At 54.2% G+C, this 15596-nt stretch overlaps 1 long non-coding RNA gene and 1 pseudogene across 1 annotated transcript; one reads left to right on the forward strand and one right to left on the reverse strand.

Annotated features, from left to right (window-relative positions):
* Positions 1-684: 684 nt before the first annotated feature.
* On the reverse strand, positions 685-3221 carry LOC114021366 (annotated as a pseudogene).
* A 383-nt stretch (positions 3222-3604) lies between these two features.
* LOC122466275 lies at positions 3605-12893 on the forward strand. Its single transcript, XR_006291665.1, has 3 exons — positions 3605-3615; positions 6779-6783; positions 12667-12893. It is a non-coding gene; the product is annotated as an uncharacterized LOC122466275 (long non-coding RNA).
* The last annotated feature ends 2703 nt before the right edge of the window (positions 12894-15596 follow it).

A 15596-nucleotide genomic window follows, 5' to 3' on the forward strand; every position in this document is an offset into this window, starting at 1 on the left:
CACAGCGCTCTCCCCCCCCGCTGCCCCCCCCCAAGAGGCTCCAGTATGGCGTATTGTCTGAGACAGGCGTCCGGTTTTGATTCGGTGCCCCCAGGCGCTGGAAAACCCACCATCTCTTGGGAAGAGGATCCAGGAGTTAGATACCCTCCATGTAAAAAACATGCCCCCTGTTTGTGGTCTGAATTTGGTGCGTGCCTGTGCCCAGCCCCTGCCAGACTGAAGAGCCTCTGCTGTGAGAAATCTCCTCCCACCGACGGGGCGCACAGACTGGGCACAAAAACCCCCAAAGCTGCTCTTGCTGAACAAAATGGCTGGCACTTCCTGATGGTGCAGCCTATGGCAGGGGCTGCAGCCCTCAGCTCCGTTCTGATTGGGCTTTTCTGAGCCCTTTGCTTGCTGGGAATGTCCCGGGGGTAGGGGGACCCCAGAACTGGATGCGGTTCCCACTAGTAGGCTCCATAATGCCCTGTGAAGTGGTAACTCCCCCTCCCAACTCCATCCCTGGGTGGAGGTAACCCCCAGCCTCTCTCCCCCCAGGCCACCTCTTGCCCTCCCCCCACCCTGGCCCTGCCCCCTGGAGGGCCCTCTTTGTCCCGGGGCAGGAAGGAGCATATCAGGGGTGATGAGTGAAGCACTGTTTTATTGCAGTGAGTCACAGGCAATGAGCGAGGGTGGAGGGTAGTGGCTGCCCCCTCAGGGAGCTGGGGCAGGGCCGGGAGTAGAGCTGAGTCCAGGGAGCAGGGGCGTTTCTGGCAGAGCAGAGTGGGGAGTCTCAGGCCAGCGGAGAGGTGTGGGCAGCAGGATCCCGTGGGGGGGAACAGCCCCCTCAGTACTTGCAGGTAAAGGGCAGGCGAGTTTGGCAGCTGACGCTTCTTCAGTGATCACCTGGCAGAGAGAGAGGTTAGTCCCCTCCCAGCTGGCACCTGGCACCCAGCTCACAGCAAACCCTGGATTCCTTGCCCCAGACTCCCATAGCACCACTAACCCAGATCCTCTGCCCCAAACCCACAGCCCCATCTACCCTCGGATCCCCTGCCCCACACCCCACGGTTCCACCTACCCTCAGATCCCCTACCCCACGGCCTCACCTCCCCTCGCATCCCCTGCCCTACACCCCATGACCCCACCTACACTCAGATCCCAGATTTCCCTGCCCAATGGTTCTTGTTCCCACAAGCAGTGAATAGATCACCACCTCCGCCCTTCCCCCCGCAGCGGGATCCTCACCTGCAGTGCACAGGGCAACACACATTTTCCAAAAGCACCAGGGGTTCCCTCCAGCCCAGCTGGAGTAGTTCCAGGGACTGTGGCTGATCCAGCAGGAGCGCACACGCCAGAACTGTGGGGAAGTGGCTGGAGTAGGATCTGTGCTGTCCCATCTGCAGAGTGTCCCAGGAAATCCCCTCCCCTCCAGCCCCTGCATTGGAGCCTGCCGGGGGCCACAGTGAGGGGCTCTGGATTTGCTGGGAAGTACCTGTGACTTGCTGGCACCAGTCTCTGCTCTGGCACCAGCCCTGGCACCTCATGGGCAGCCAAGGTCAATGAGTCACAAGGATACTGCCAGCTATCTGGGGGTCAGCCGGGACCCACACCTGAGCTGCCCAGGCCTACCTCCCAGGGTGCAAGCGGGGGGTGGGCTGGGGCTGCCCTGAGCGGGGTCCCAGCTGGGGACACACTGAGCTGCAGTGGAGGATGGATCCCCCTGTCCGCTCTGCACTGGAGGGGAGGCCAGCCTCAGAGCTGGCAGGGCCCTGATGAGGGAGTCGGGGTGTGTGTGTTCTGGGCCAGGCCCAGGCAGGGAGGAACGGGGGCAGCAGGGCCAGACGCTCTCCTTACCCAGCGGGAGGTGACGCCTCCGATCCACACCTGGCCCCGGTTGGTGTGGGCGTGCGCTGTGCAGCGCAGGCGCTCATTGGTCGAATGGCTGTGGATGGAGGCCAGGCGGCCACGGTAGCAGCGAGTACACAGTTTCTGTGGGGAAAGAGTGATGGGGACATGGGGCAGTCAGGGCCCAGGCACAGAGTCACATCCACCGGCCACCGCCCCATGCACCATCCACTGCCCCTATGCCCCCCATGTCACCCCTTCGTCCCCTCCACTGCCCCTATACTGTCTCCACTACCCCACTGCCTCCATCTACTGTCCCTCCACTGCCTCCATGGGCGCCCCATCACCCCTATGCCACCACCCCATGCCCCCTCCACCACCCCCATGCCTCCTCCACTGCCTCCATGGGCCCCCCCATCACCCCCTATGCCCCCTCCACCGCCCCCATACCTCCTCCACTGCCTCCATGGGCCCCCCCATCACCCCTATGCCACCCCTCCACCAGCCCCATGCCTCCTCCACTGCCTCCATGGGCCCCCATCACCCCTATGCCACCCCTCCACCAGCCCCGTGCCTCCTCCACTGCCTCCATGGGCCCCCATCACCCCTATGCCACCCCTCTACCAGCCCCATGCCTCCTCCATGGGCCATTCACCAGCTCCATGGGCTTTCCACCCCACTTCCTGACTCTTCTGCGAGTCCTCCCCACCACCTGTCCCCTTGCCCCACTCACTTGGGCTCTCTAAAATGGCTGGCAATTGTTCACAAACACATAGTGACAGGTGTGGCCCTCAGTGCTCGGCACTATCATCCTGAAGCTCTCACTCTCCATGGGGCATGGTGGCTCTGGCTCCCCCAGCTCCTCCTCGCCTTGCTCGGCTGGTACCTCCTGCTCTGGGGTGCCCTCATCTGAGGGTGGGTGCGAGAGACACAAATTGGCCCTTCCAGCCGCAAGACGCAGCCCAGATCTCAAACAATCCTTGGAGGCAGGATCAGCTCTAGCAGCCGAGGACACAGGTGTCCAGGATAGAGAGGGTAGGGGCGTCATTGCGGGGCCAGGGGACCCTGGTGTCCAGGCTATGGTGAGGCAGAAGGTTACTGGGGGCAGGGGACCCAGATGTCTGGAACAGAGTGGGGCTGGGGACTAACCGAGCACAGGTCTGGGGTATCGGAGCCCCGTACAGTGCTTGCTGGGGTCTGACCCAAGCCCATGGGGTCCATGCAGTGTCTGCTGGGGACGGGGGTGGAGGTTCCCATTGGAGGCAGTGGCCTGTGGGTCAGGTTCCCCACAGTGTCGGGGAGGGGCTGTAGCCACGGGGTCTTGGGCCCTAGGACTTACGGAGCTGGCGAGCAGAGATGGCCCCCAGGAGGGCAAGGAGTAGGGACAGCTTCATCTTGGGCAGACCTGGGGGGTGGGGGGGTGGACCGCTGTGAGACAGAGACAGATTGACCCCCCCGATCTAGACCCCCTCAATCACTGAGCCAAGACTGACGCCCCTGCCTAGAGTCCACTCCCTCCCTCCACTTAGCTCAGACTGACCCCCCCACCCCCCCCCGTCTAGGGACACCCCAATCACTGAGCCATGACCTATCACCAAGCTCCCCTGGGTGGATGACCACCCCCCAACCAAGGCAGCCTTTCCCAGCTAAGGTAGGGCTGGGCCAAGCAAAGGGGGAGGAGGGAACCCGGGTCCTTGGCTCAATGTGGGAGCAGAGGGGCTCTCACTCACCTGCCCAGAAACACAGGGACAAGGGGGTACATGCACACATTGGCTATGGGCAGAAGCAGTCAGGAAAATTCCAGCACGTACTGTTAGCCTGTGGAACATCCTGCCACAGGATACAAGGGGCCAAGAGCACTGAGCAGTGCCAGGCCTTTCTGGGCATCAGAGCAGCCTCAGTGGCCAACAGTGAGGCATCGTGATCTCAGTCTCCAGGGCAGGAGCTGAGCAGCCCCTGGAGTCAGGCAGGGAGGAGCAGAGAGGTGAATAATGGCAGTCACCTCTCCAAGGAAACCAGCGCTGGCTGCTGTAAGAGCCAGGCCCCAACCGAGTGACCCCACTCTGGAGCAGGTCCCCATCACCCACCATAGCCCCTGGGGTCACCCAGAGACCCCCCCACACCTCTGTGATGGTTGTGGGTCCTCAGCAAGCTCCGATGGCTACAGCCATCCCAGCCCTTTATATTGGGCTGGAACAGGAAGCTGGGGAAAGAGCCACTATCAGCTCCCAGCCCCTTGTGCTCCTCCCCCCTCCCTCGCACCTCATGGCTTGCGACACCCCCACACCCAGTCTGAGCTCTGACCTACGAGCTACCCCAGAACCTTGGGGGGACTAGCCAGTGCTGAGTCCTGGGGCACAAATGGGCTTCCTCCACTTCCCATAGTGCCCCCCCCACACACACACACGGCTGGCACTGGTGTCCCTTGCAGAGTTCATCTGGTGCTATGAGCCCTACTTCCAACCCCTGGAGAGCGTGTGGAACCCTGAGTGAACTTTTGGTGGCTCCTTTGAGGAGGCATGTTACGCACTGACAGCCTTAACACTGTACTTTGGGAACAGCAGGTCAAGAAATATTGACTGTGTGGAAAAACTGCCCTTCAGTGATGTGTTTGATGCATTCTTTCAACAAAGAGCCCAGAGAGCAGTCAGCCTGTAGTGTTTGAACCAGCTGGAATCACAAAAACTACCAGCAGGTTTCTTACGGTCATGGCTATGCAAAACTGCCAGATCTTTATAGTTTTAAATTTAAACAAGGGATTTTTTTTCTGCTCCTACTCCCCTAAATTGAAATTTGTGTTTTCCAACATTCAATTCGGATTATGGCAATATTATGAGTTATGTTAAATCTACTAACAAAGAAATACAAGATGTTAACACCAATTCCATTCAGTAAATTCTTTAAACTGCTTTTTCAACTGTTGTGAAATACTGTTTCAACACTCAGGGTCTACGGTCCAGGGACTGCACCAGGATAGCTATGATGCTATAGTTATGCCAATATAACCCTGTAGTGTAGATGCAACATACTCTGATGGAGGGATTTTTTTTCCATTCGTGTGGAATCACCAGTTCCCCAATTCTGTAACTGGGTTGACAGAATCATCCTTCCCTTGACCTAGCTGAGCCTACATTGGCAGTTCGGTAGGCATAGCTACACTGCTCAGGGGCGTGGAATTTTACAGTAGTTGGAATTATTAATATCTGAAATTATTAATATTGATATTTGAAACCACCAAACACTAATGTAACCATAAATTCCTTTATTAAATCCAGAGGCCAAATGATATTTATACAGTTGTTCTAAACATGTCTAAAAAGTATGTCTAATAAGCAATCTACTAAATCCAAACAGTAACAAAAGAATTATAAGCATTTGAATAAGATACTTACAAATAGGCTAAACCTGCGGGTGCTTTAGACCCATATTGCTTGGCTCCAACATGGTCAGGCAGATATCAGCAATGAACCCTTTAAGGGTTTACTTCTTATACCCTTTAACAAACAAGTGATGTCATTGCCAATGACTGTCTTCAGCTAAAAAAACAATTTGAATCAGTTCACCCTTTTTTCCAGTCTTAATCCAGATAAGATTTACAAACTCCTTTGGCTCTTCCTCCTTATCTCTTCCCCTCCTTCCTGCTAACCAACAGTTTTTCTTTGCACCTGGGTTTACACAGGTTTTAACGTTAGTGTGTGGTTTGGGGAAGGGCTGTGTTGGCTCATTTTAAAACAGATTCTTTGTTTTAATTTAAAACCATCTGCAGTCACCCCTATCAGTCACAGGCCTTCTTTTTCAAAACTTCCCCCTATTTCATTAGTTATTTTTTGAACCAGATATCCTCCCTATTTCATTCTTTTCAACCTTATAACACATTCTTTCCAAGGCCTTCCTTCGACTTCAGAGGTGGGCAAACTATGGCCCGTGCCCGGTCCCTGAGCTCCTGGCCAGGGAGGCTGTCCCCCAGCCCCTACCCCGCTGTCCCCCTGCAGCTATGCCACTGCAGCTGCATGGCTTGCGCCCGCCCACCTCCAAGGCTCTCCAATAAGCCTATCCTGCCTCTCTGAGCAGCATGGTAAGGGGGTGGGGGGGTTGGATAAGGGGCATGAGGTCCCGGGGGCAGTCAGGACAGGGGGTGATTGGATGGGGTGGAGGTTCAGGGGGAGGGGCGGTCAGGAGACAGGGAGCAGGGAGGGTTGGATAGGGGATGGGATCCTGTGGGGGCAGTTAGGGATGGGGGTCCCGGGACGGGGTGGTCAGGGGACAAGGAGTGTGGGGGGGGTTGGATGGGTCAGGGGTTCTGGGGAGCAGTCAGGGGGCGGGGGTATGGATAGGGGTCGGGGCAGTCAGAGGACAGGGAGCAGGGGGGGTTGGATGGGGGTGGGGTCCTGGGGAACGTTCAGGGGTGGGGGGGTCCTGGAGGGGCCGTCAGGGGATAAGGAGCAGCGGGGGTTGGATGGGTCAGGGGTTCTGACGGGGGCAGTCAGGGGGCGGGAAGTGGGAGGGGGCAGATAGGGGGTGGGGGCCAGGCTGTTTGCGGAGGCACAGGCTTCCCTACCTGGCCCTCCATACCGTTTCGCAACCCCGATGTGACCCTCAGGCCAAAAAGTTTGCCAACCCCTGTTCTACTTGCTAGTCAGGGACTTTCTTTACAACGCACATATATTTTCTTAACCAATAAGCTAACTTTACTTCTTTAATTTTATACTTATCGTACAATGTCCCTGACTGACATAGCTGTATCCAACTAAATTTTATGATTGGACCTTAGCCTCTGAACTCCAAATGACGGGTACTGAAAATGATGAGAGAAAGCAAGAAAAGTGTGAATATGCTGTAAGAAGAAAGGAGTGATTTGCTGGACGCTTACTAGTAACAGTTCTGAAACCTAAATCATAGGCAAAGTGATTGAGGCGAGTACATAATTGTGATCATTGCTCTGTTGTGCTAGGCATTGTACAAATGTGTAGTAAAAAGTTTCTTCTCCAAAGACTTAACAGTCTAAAGTTAAGCTGTAGAAAGTGGGTGTAACAGTCAAAGCAAAAAGTAAGGAGCAGATGAAGGTAACAATGATGGGCACTTGTCATTGCATCAGCTACCTATATGCAGTTTTTGATGATTGTCAGCTTTTTTGATAAAAGTGGGAGTGTGCTAATAAAATTTGCAGATGACACAAAGTTGGGACGTATTGCAAACATGGAGGAGGACTGGAATATCATACAAGAAGAGTTGGACAATTTTGTAAAGTGGAGTAATAGAAATGGGATGAAATTTAATAGTGCAAAGTCCTGCATTTAGGGATTAACAACAAGAATTTTTTGCTATAATCTGGGGATATATCCAGTGACAAAGGAGGAGAAAAACCTGAGTGTATTGGTTGATCACAGGATGACTAAGCTGCCAGTGTGATCTAGCCATGAAAAAAGGCTAATGCAGTGCTAGGATGCATCAGGAGAGGTATTTCCAGTTGACATAGGGAAGTGTTAGTACCATTATACACAGCACTGCTGAGACCACACCTGGAATACTGTGTGCAGTTCTTATCTCCCATGTTTAAGAAAGATGAATTCAAACTGGAATAGGTGCAGAGAAGGGCTACTAGGATGATCTGGGGAATGGAAAACCTACCTTATGAGAGGAGACTCAAGGAGTGTGGCTTGTTTAGCCTAACCAAAAGAAGGCTGAGGGGAGATATGATGGCTCATAAATACCAGGGAGGGAGAGGAGGTATTTAAATTAAGTACCAATGTGGACACAAGAACAAATGGATATAAACTGGCCATCACCAAGTTTAGGCTTGAAATTAGGTGAAGGTTTCCAACCGTCAGAAGGGTGAAGTTCTGGAACAGCCTTCAAAGGGGTATAGTGGGGGCAAAAAGCCTAAGATTCAAGACTGAGCTTGATAAGTTTACAGAGGAGATGACATGATGGGACTGCCCACATAGCTGATCTGCGACTGCTAGCAGCAAATATCTCCAAGGGCTGGTGAGAGGACACTAGAATCATAGAATCATAGAATCATAGAATATCAGGGTTGGAAGGGACCCCAGAAGGTCATCTAGTCCAACCCCCTGCTCAAAGCAGGACCAAGTCCCAGTTAAATCATCCCAGCCAGGGCTTTGTCAAGCCTGACCTTAAAAACCTGTAAGGAAGGAGATTCTACCACCTCCCTAGGTAACGCATTCCAGTGTTTCACCACCCTCTTAGTGAAAAAGTTTTTCCTAATATCCAATCTAAACCTCCCCCATTGCAACTTGAGACCATTACTCCTCGTTCTGTCATCTGCTACCATTGAGAACAGTCTAGAGCCATCCTCTTTGGAACCCCCTTTCAGGTAGTTGAAAGCAGCTATCAAATCCCCCCTCATTCTTCTCTTCTGCAGACTAAACAATCCCAGCTCCCTCAGCCTCTCCTCATAAGTCATGTGCTCTAGACCCCTAATCATTTTTGTTGCCCTTCGCTGGACTCTTTCCAATTTATCCACATCCTTCTTGTAGTGTGGGGCCCAAAACTGGACACAGTACTCCAGATGAGGCCTCACCAGTGTCGAATAGAGGGGAACGATCACGTCCCTCGATCTGCTCGCTATGCCCCTACTTATACATCCCAAAATGCCATTGGCCTTCTTGGCAACAAGGGCACACTGCTGACTCATATCCAGCTTCTCGTCCACTGTCACCCCTAGGTCCTTTTCCGCAGAACTGCTGCCTAGCCATTCGGTCCCTAGTCTGTAGCGGTGCATTGGGTTCTTCCGTCCTAAGTGCAGGACCCTGCACTTATCCTTATTGAACCTCATCAGATTTCTTTTGGCCCAATCCTCCAATTTGTCTAGGTCCTTCTGTATCCTATCCCTCCCCTCCAGCGTATCTACCACTCCTCCCAGTTTAGTATCATCCGCAAATTTGCTGAGAGTGCAATCCACACCATCCTCCAGATCATTTATGAAGATATTGAACAAAACCGGCCCCAGGACCGACCCCTGGGGAACTCCACTTGACACCGGCTGCCAACTAGACATGGAGCCATTGATCACTACCCGTTGAGCCCGACAATCTAGCCAGCTTTCTACCCACCTTATAGTGCATTCATCCAGCCCATACTTCCTTAACTTGCTGACAAGAATGCTGTGGGAGACCGTGTCAAAAGCTTTGCTAAAGTCAAGAAACAATACATCCACTGCTTTCCCTTCATCCACAGAACCAGTAATCTCATCATAAAAGGCGATTAGATTAGTCAGGCATGACCTTCCCTTGGTGAATCCATGCTGACTGTTCCTGATCACTTTCCTCTCCTCTAAGTGCTTCAGGATTGATTCTTTGAGGACCTGCTTCATGATTTTTCCAGGGACTGAGGTGAGGCTGACTGGCCTGTAGTTCCCAGGATCCTCCTTCTTCCCTTTTTTAAAGATGGGCACTACATTAGCCTTTTTCCAGTCATCCGGGACTTCCCCCGTTCGCCACGAGTTTTCAAAGATAATGGCCAAGGGCTCTGCAATCACAGCCGCCAATTCCTTCAGCACTCTCGGATGCAATTCGTCCGGCCCCATGGACTTGTGCACGTCCAGCTTTTCTAAATAGTCCCTAACCACCTCTATCTCTACAGAGGGCTGGCCATCTCTTCCCCATTTTGTGATGCCCAGTGCAGCAGTCTGGGAGCTGACCTTGTTAGTGAAAACAGAGGCAAAAAAAGCATTGAGTACATTAGCTTTTTCCACATCCTCTGTCACTAGGTTGCCTCCCTCATTCAGTAAGGGGCCCACACTTTCCTTGGCTTTCTTCTTGTTGCCAACATACCTGAAGAAACTCCACTAGATGGAGAGGGCTCTGAGTTACTGCAGAGAATTATTTCCCAGGTGTCTGGTTGGTGGATCTTGCCTACATGCTCAGGGTCTAACTGATTGCCATATTTGGGGTTGAGAAGGAATTCTCCCCGGATCAGATTGGCAGAGACCCTGGGGTTTTTTCGCTGTCCTCTGTAGCATGGGAAATGGGTCAATTGCAGGTTTGGATTCTTTGTAATGTGAAGTCTTTAAATCATGATTTGAGGACTTCAGTAACTCAGCCAGAGGTTATGGGTCTATTACAGAAGTGAGTGGGTGAGATTCTCTAGCCTGCAATATGCAGGAGGTCAGACTAGATGATCATGATGGTCCCTTCTGACCTTAAAGCCTATGAGTGGGGGCTGATGTGGGGGCTCTGCCATGGAACTGACTTTAGTCCCAGCAGAGCTCCGTAAACTCCAAGAGCAGGCAGCCCATTGCGCCGTCTGTCTGTGCTTCTGCGTCACACCGGGCATCGGCCCTGCCCAGGGGCTCCTGCCTCCCCCCTCAGCAGAGCCAGAGCGCAGCCTCTGGACAGTGACCCCAGCCTGGACTGAAAGACTCTGAGTGACGGAGCATCTGCCCCCGCCTGGGTGAGTTGTCCCCAGGGAGAATCCCCTTCACTGTTCAAACCTGCCTTAGGTTTGCCCTGAATCTCTCTAGCCTCCATCTCCGGCCATCGGGTCTCACTCGGCCTTTGGCCACTACAGCCTGGAGCCATCTTGTCTCAGAGATCTGCTCCCATGGGACCTGTCCCTGGTCTTTTGGGTCTGCCTCTTCCTGCCCAGCCCCCCAAGAAGTTGTGATTTTCCCCACGGACAGGCCACACAGCTGCATCCTCCAGCCCTCCTGCTTCTCCCCGCTAGCACTGCCTGGTGCAGAGGCTTTTCCCCTTGGCAGGGGCACAGCTTCCTGTGTTCGCATAAGCACCAGGCAGCCTTGCCCCAAGCGGGCCAGCTTCACTCGGCACAGAGACCGAGTTCAGCCTGGCAGCAGCCAGGGCCCCAGCCAGCCACGCTGTGGCTCTGGCTTGCTACGTCCCTTTGCCTCTCAGGCCTGGTCTACACTTAAAACACTGGCACGGCAACATCAGGGAACCCAGAGTAGCTGTGCTGGCACAACCTCCAGAGTGGACTCAGATGGACGGATGTTGCCATTGGCCTAGTGAACGCTGTTCAGGGAGATGGCATCTCTACAGCAGCAGGAAAGGCTCCTCCACTGGCCTACGGTATGTCTACCCCGGGAGCTGTGCTGGCACAGACTGGGTAGTGTAGACACAGCCTCTGTCCCAAGCCAAGCTCCTGTGTGTCTGGGAACCTTGTCCTGATAATGCTGGTTCCTGACTCCTCCAGTCCTGCTGAGCTCACCCAGGCCTACACCCCAAATTTAGATCCACCGAGCTAAGCCACGCTGTGTGTGTGTGTGTGTGTGCGTGTGTGTGTGAAAAATGCACCCCCCCACCCCGCCCCCTGAGCACCACAGCTAGGCCGACCTAACCCCCAGTGTAGACATGGCTAGGGAGACAGAAGAAAGAGTCCATCCATCTAGCTACAGTCACCGGAAGCAGTGACGGTGTTTGTGCCAGGGGGCTCCAACAGCAACTCTAGGGTGCTCCCATATATGATACCTGCCAGGCCACGCTGTACAGAGGACAGTGAGCAGACAGAGCAGCTGATGCCAGGCGGGCCAGATCTGGCTTTCAGGGGACCCCTCTTTGCCTTGAGCCCCTCTGCGATTGCCTGGATCATAGCCGTAGGCACTCGGGTTTTACACCCATTCCGCCTGCTGGGGCTGATGGCTGGTATAGTCGGTCATTGGCTGTGGCCATTGTCTCCTCTGTTAGCACGTGATAGTTGCAAACAGCTCATCATGGTGTAGTCTTACCACCTCAGCCAGCTACCATCCCAAAGGCCTCATGCCTCTGGCTCTGTGCCAGGAGAAGAATGAAAACCCCTTCGCACCCAGCAGGTGACCATGCCAAGGCCAATGGCGGAAAGGAGATGCCTCTTCCTGAGAAAAGTATTACAGACAATTCTCACTTTTGTTACTCTCCCTCACACACTCAGCCCTGCAGACTTCCCTCAAACCCAACCCATGGACCCTGCTAGCCCAGTCCTGAGTTCCCCACACACCCAGCCCCGCCGACTTCCCTCAACCCCGACCCACGGCCCCTGCTAGCACAGCCCTGAGTTCCCCACACACCCAGCCCTGCAGACTTCCTTCAACCCTCACCCATGCCCCCCTGGTAGCCCAGCCCTGAGCTTCCCACACACCCAGCCCCGTCGACTTCCCTCAACCCCAATCTGTGGCCCCCTGCTAACCTAGCCCTGAGCTCCCCACACACCCAGCCCCATCGACTTCCCTCAACCCTGACCCACAGCCCCCTGCTAGCCCAGTCTTGAGCTCCCCACATACCCAGCCCACCGATTTCGCTCAACCCCTGCCCACGGGCCCCTGCTAGCCCAGCCCTGAGCTCCCCTGTGATGTTACTGAGATAACCTGTGACCATATAGATCATTGTTGCAACACACATATATTTGCAGCACATATTGAACTAAGGTTCTTGTGTAAAGTGTCTATGGAAAGGTTATGATTTGCTGATTATGAGTATGCTATCGTATGGGTGTATCATTTTTGTTGCTGAAGTTATGAATATTGGCTATGTACTTGTATATCAATATGTTTTAATTCTAAGTAGCCTCTGTGAAGCATTTGGTCAGCTTCTTGAGAAGGGGCTGTTCTCAGTAAGTGCCCAGTCAAGAAACACTTAATGACAATGGAGACGCCAATCCACATCTGAGCTTTCCTGGGAAGGTTCAAACTAGCATGTAAACAATGGCGTCGGCCTGTAAAGAACTGAGTCATGCATGGACATGTGACTTGCCCATGTGACTCCAAACTTCCATCTTACTGTCTTCTTGCACAGGAGAACCAAGGGGTTTCCACCCACAAGAGAAAAAATATAAAAGGCCATGGAAACTCCTCCATTTTGTCTTCAATCCTGCTTCTTGCATCTGGAGGAATCTTGCTACAAACTGAAGCTCTGAACAAAGGACTGAATGACCCATCCCAGCTGTGGATGTACTCCAGAGACTTGATTTGAATCTGCAGTTTATTCCACCACTGTTACGAGCCTGAACCAAGAACTTTGCCGTTACTGTATGTAATTGATTCCATTTAACCAATTCTAGTTCTCATCTATATCTTTTTGCTTTTATGAATAAACCCTTAGATTTTAGATTCTAAAGGATTGGCAACAGCATGATTTGTGGGTAAGATCTAATTTGTATATTGACCTGGGTCTGGGGCTTGGGCCTTTGGACCTTTTTCTTTTACTGGCGTATTCGTTTTCATAACCATTCATCCCCATGACGAGTGGCACTGGTGGTGATACTGGGAAAGTGGAGTGTCTAAGGGAATTGCTTGTGTGACTTGTGGTTAGCCAGTGGGGTAAAACTGAAGTCTTCTCTGTTTGGCTGGTTTGGTTTGCCTGTCTGTGCAAAGGAACCCCAGCCTTGGGCTGTAACTGCCCTGCTCTAAGCAATTTGTACTGAATTGATACTCTCAGAAGTGTCCCACCAAAGGCAGCATCGTTACAGCAGCCCTGAGCTCCCCACACACCCAGGCCTGCAGATTTCCTTCAACCCCAACCCATGGCCCCTGCTAGACCGCCCACCCCCCAGCCCTGCAGACTTCCATCAACCCAAACCCATGGCCCCCTTCTAGCCCAGCCCTGAACTCCCTACGAACTCAGCCCTGCCAACCGCCTTCATCCCCGACCCACGGCCCCTGCTAGCACAGCCCTGAGGTCCTCACACACCCAGCCCCACCGACTTCCTTTAACCCTGACCCACGGCCCCTGCTAGCCCAGCTCTGAGCTCCCCACACACCCAGCTCTGCCAGCTTCCCTCAACCACAACTCACGGCCCCCTGCTAGCCTAGCCCAGAGCTCCCCACACACTCTGCCCTGCTAACCGCCTTCAGCCCTGACCCACGGCCTCCTTCTAGCCCAGCCCTGAGCTCCCTTCACACCCAGCTCCTCTGACATCCCTCAACCCTAGGGTGACTAGATGTCCTGATTTTATAGGGACAGTCCCAATATTTGGGGCTTTGTCTTAGATAGGCACCTATTACCCCCCACATCCTGTCCTGATTTTTCACACTTGCTATCTGGTCACCCTACTCAGCCCCAACCCATGGCCCCTGCTATCCCAGCCCTGGGGTCACCACACACTCTGCCCTGCCAACTGCCTTCATCCCTGACCTACGGCCCGTGCTAGCTCAGTCCTGAGCTCCCCACGCTCCCAGCCTGCCGACATCCCTCAACCCTGACCCACGGCCTCCTTCTAGCCCAGCTGATGTCAATGGGCCATAGCTGGTGTAAACTGGCCTAAGCTCTGCCATTTTGGTGCATACTCCAAGGACACTGTGCTGAGGAGCTGAGACTGGACATGCTTGATGAATATCACAGGCCCTGCAGCCCTGAGCCAGGGGGATGGGAACAGCTGCTAACATGCAGGGAGCAGCTCCGAGCTATTGTTTTTGGGCTGTTTTCATCTCCACGGGGCGTTCTCCTTCAGCTGTGTGGAGTGTCCCACTCTGATCCCGCAGTACTGCAGAGAGCTGCGTAGAGCCCCTTCAGAGCTCCTGCCAGCCTGGCACTAGCCAGGCTGTAGTTTGTGGCAGGATGCCTTTACCAGTTAAAGGCCGACTCTGTGAGTCTTCTCAGTACTCCAAAATCCGCCCGCGGCCATGGACTGGCTTGAAATGCGCCAGGCCTTATAGGCGCATAGGGCAGGGTGAGCAACCCAAATGTGGGGTCGTTGGCCTGAGGGGTTGCTGAGATACAGCGCCCCCAGCAAAATGCCGGCATTTCATAAAGTTCACAGGTCAGGCAACTTTGAAACCGGCCCTGGGCTGGAATCTGTCAACGAGGTAGAGCCGAGTGGGGAAAAAGCCACCTCCATGGGTGTGGGGTTTGGACTCACATGGGGATCTGAGCAGGGCAGATCAGCCAGAACGGGTGGAAACTATTTCAGAAGAGAAGATAAATGGCACATTGGAATGCTCACGGGGCGGTGGATTTGGGGTGCTAGCAGGGGCAAGAGGGTTGGGACTGTGGCGAGAGGTGGGGTATTATGGGGAGGGGTGAATGAGTGGTAGGGGAGGAAAGGGGTTCAGGTGAGGGGTTAGGATGGGAGGGGTTCTGAGAGGCTCTGTCCCTCTGCAGGTGCCTGAGCCCCTCATCCCTGCCCACCATGTGTGCTGGGATAGGGGACAGAAAGGGGGACTGAGGGGATCAGGAACATCTGAAAAGTAGGAAATGGCCCATTTGGACACACACCACCCCTGTGGGAGGTGGGAGGGGCCAGCTGGAGTGGGGGCGAGGGGCTGGGTTTGGAGGAGGGACCTGGGCTGGGGAAGCGTGGTTGCAGCAGGGGCAGGCGCCCCACCAGGGGTGGAGAGCAAAGTGGGGGGCCCCACACACGGTGAAGCTCGGGCGGCAGCGGGCGGCCCCCCCAATAAGCAGCTGCCTGTGACAGGTGCACACAACAGCCTAGGGCAGGAGACAGCCAGGGCCACCGCTTTCGTTTTCAGGGACTCTGCAGAGCTAGTGAATGGCTTCCTGGACTGGGCAGGGGAGGGGCGTGGGCAAGGTTGGGGGACTTCCTGTGGTGGGGCAGAGGGTGGAGAAGGAGAGAGATCCCCACACACACCTTTGCAGCTACAGTGACAATCGGGTCATCAAACTGCCAAGGTTCGGGACCAGAGAGTCCACGGGAGGGGGTGGGGTGTCTCACAGCGGCCCAGTTCGCAGCTACATGTTGCAAATGCTTCAATTGCACTGCACCAAACTGTACAGAAGGGGGCAGGCGGAATTGGAGAGCAACCTTGTGGTCTAGTGGAAGGACCACTGGCTTGGGAATTTTTGCTACTTATCTCGCCACAG

The sequence above is a fragment of the Chelonia mydas genome, chromosome 6 (assembly GCF_015237465.2).
Source record: "Chelonia mydas isolate rCheMyd1 chromosome 6, rCheMyd1.pri.v2, whole genome shotgun sequence".
Lineage (NCBI taxonomy): Eukaryota > Metazoa > Chordata > Testudines > Cheloniidae > Chelonia > Chelonia mydas.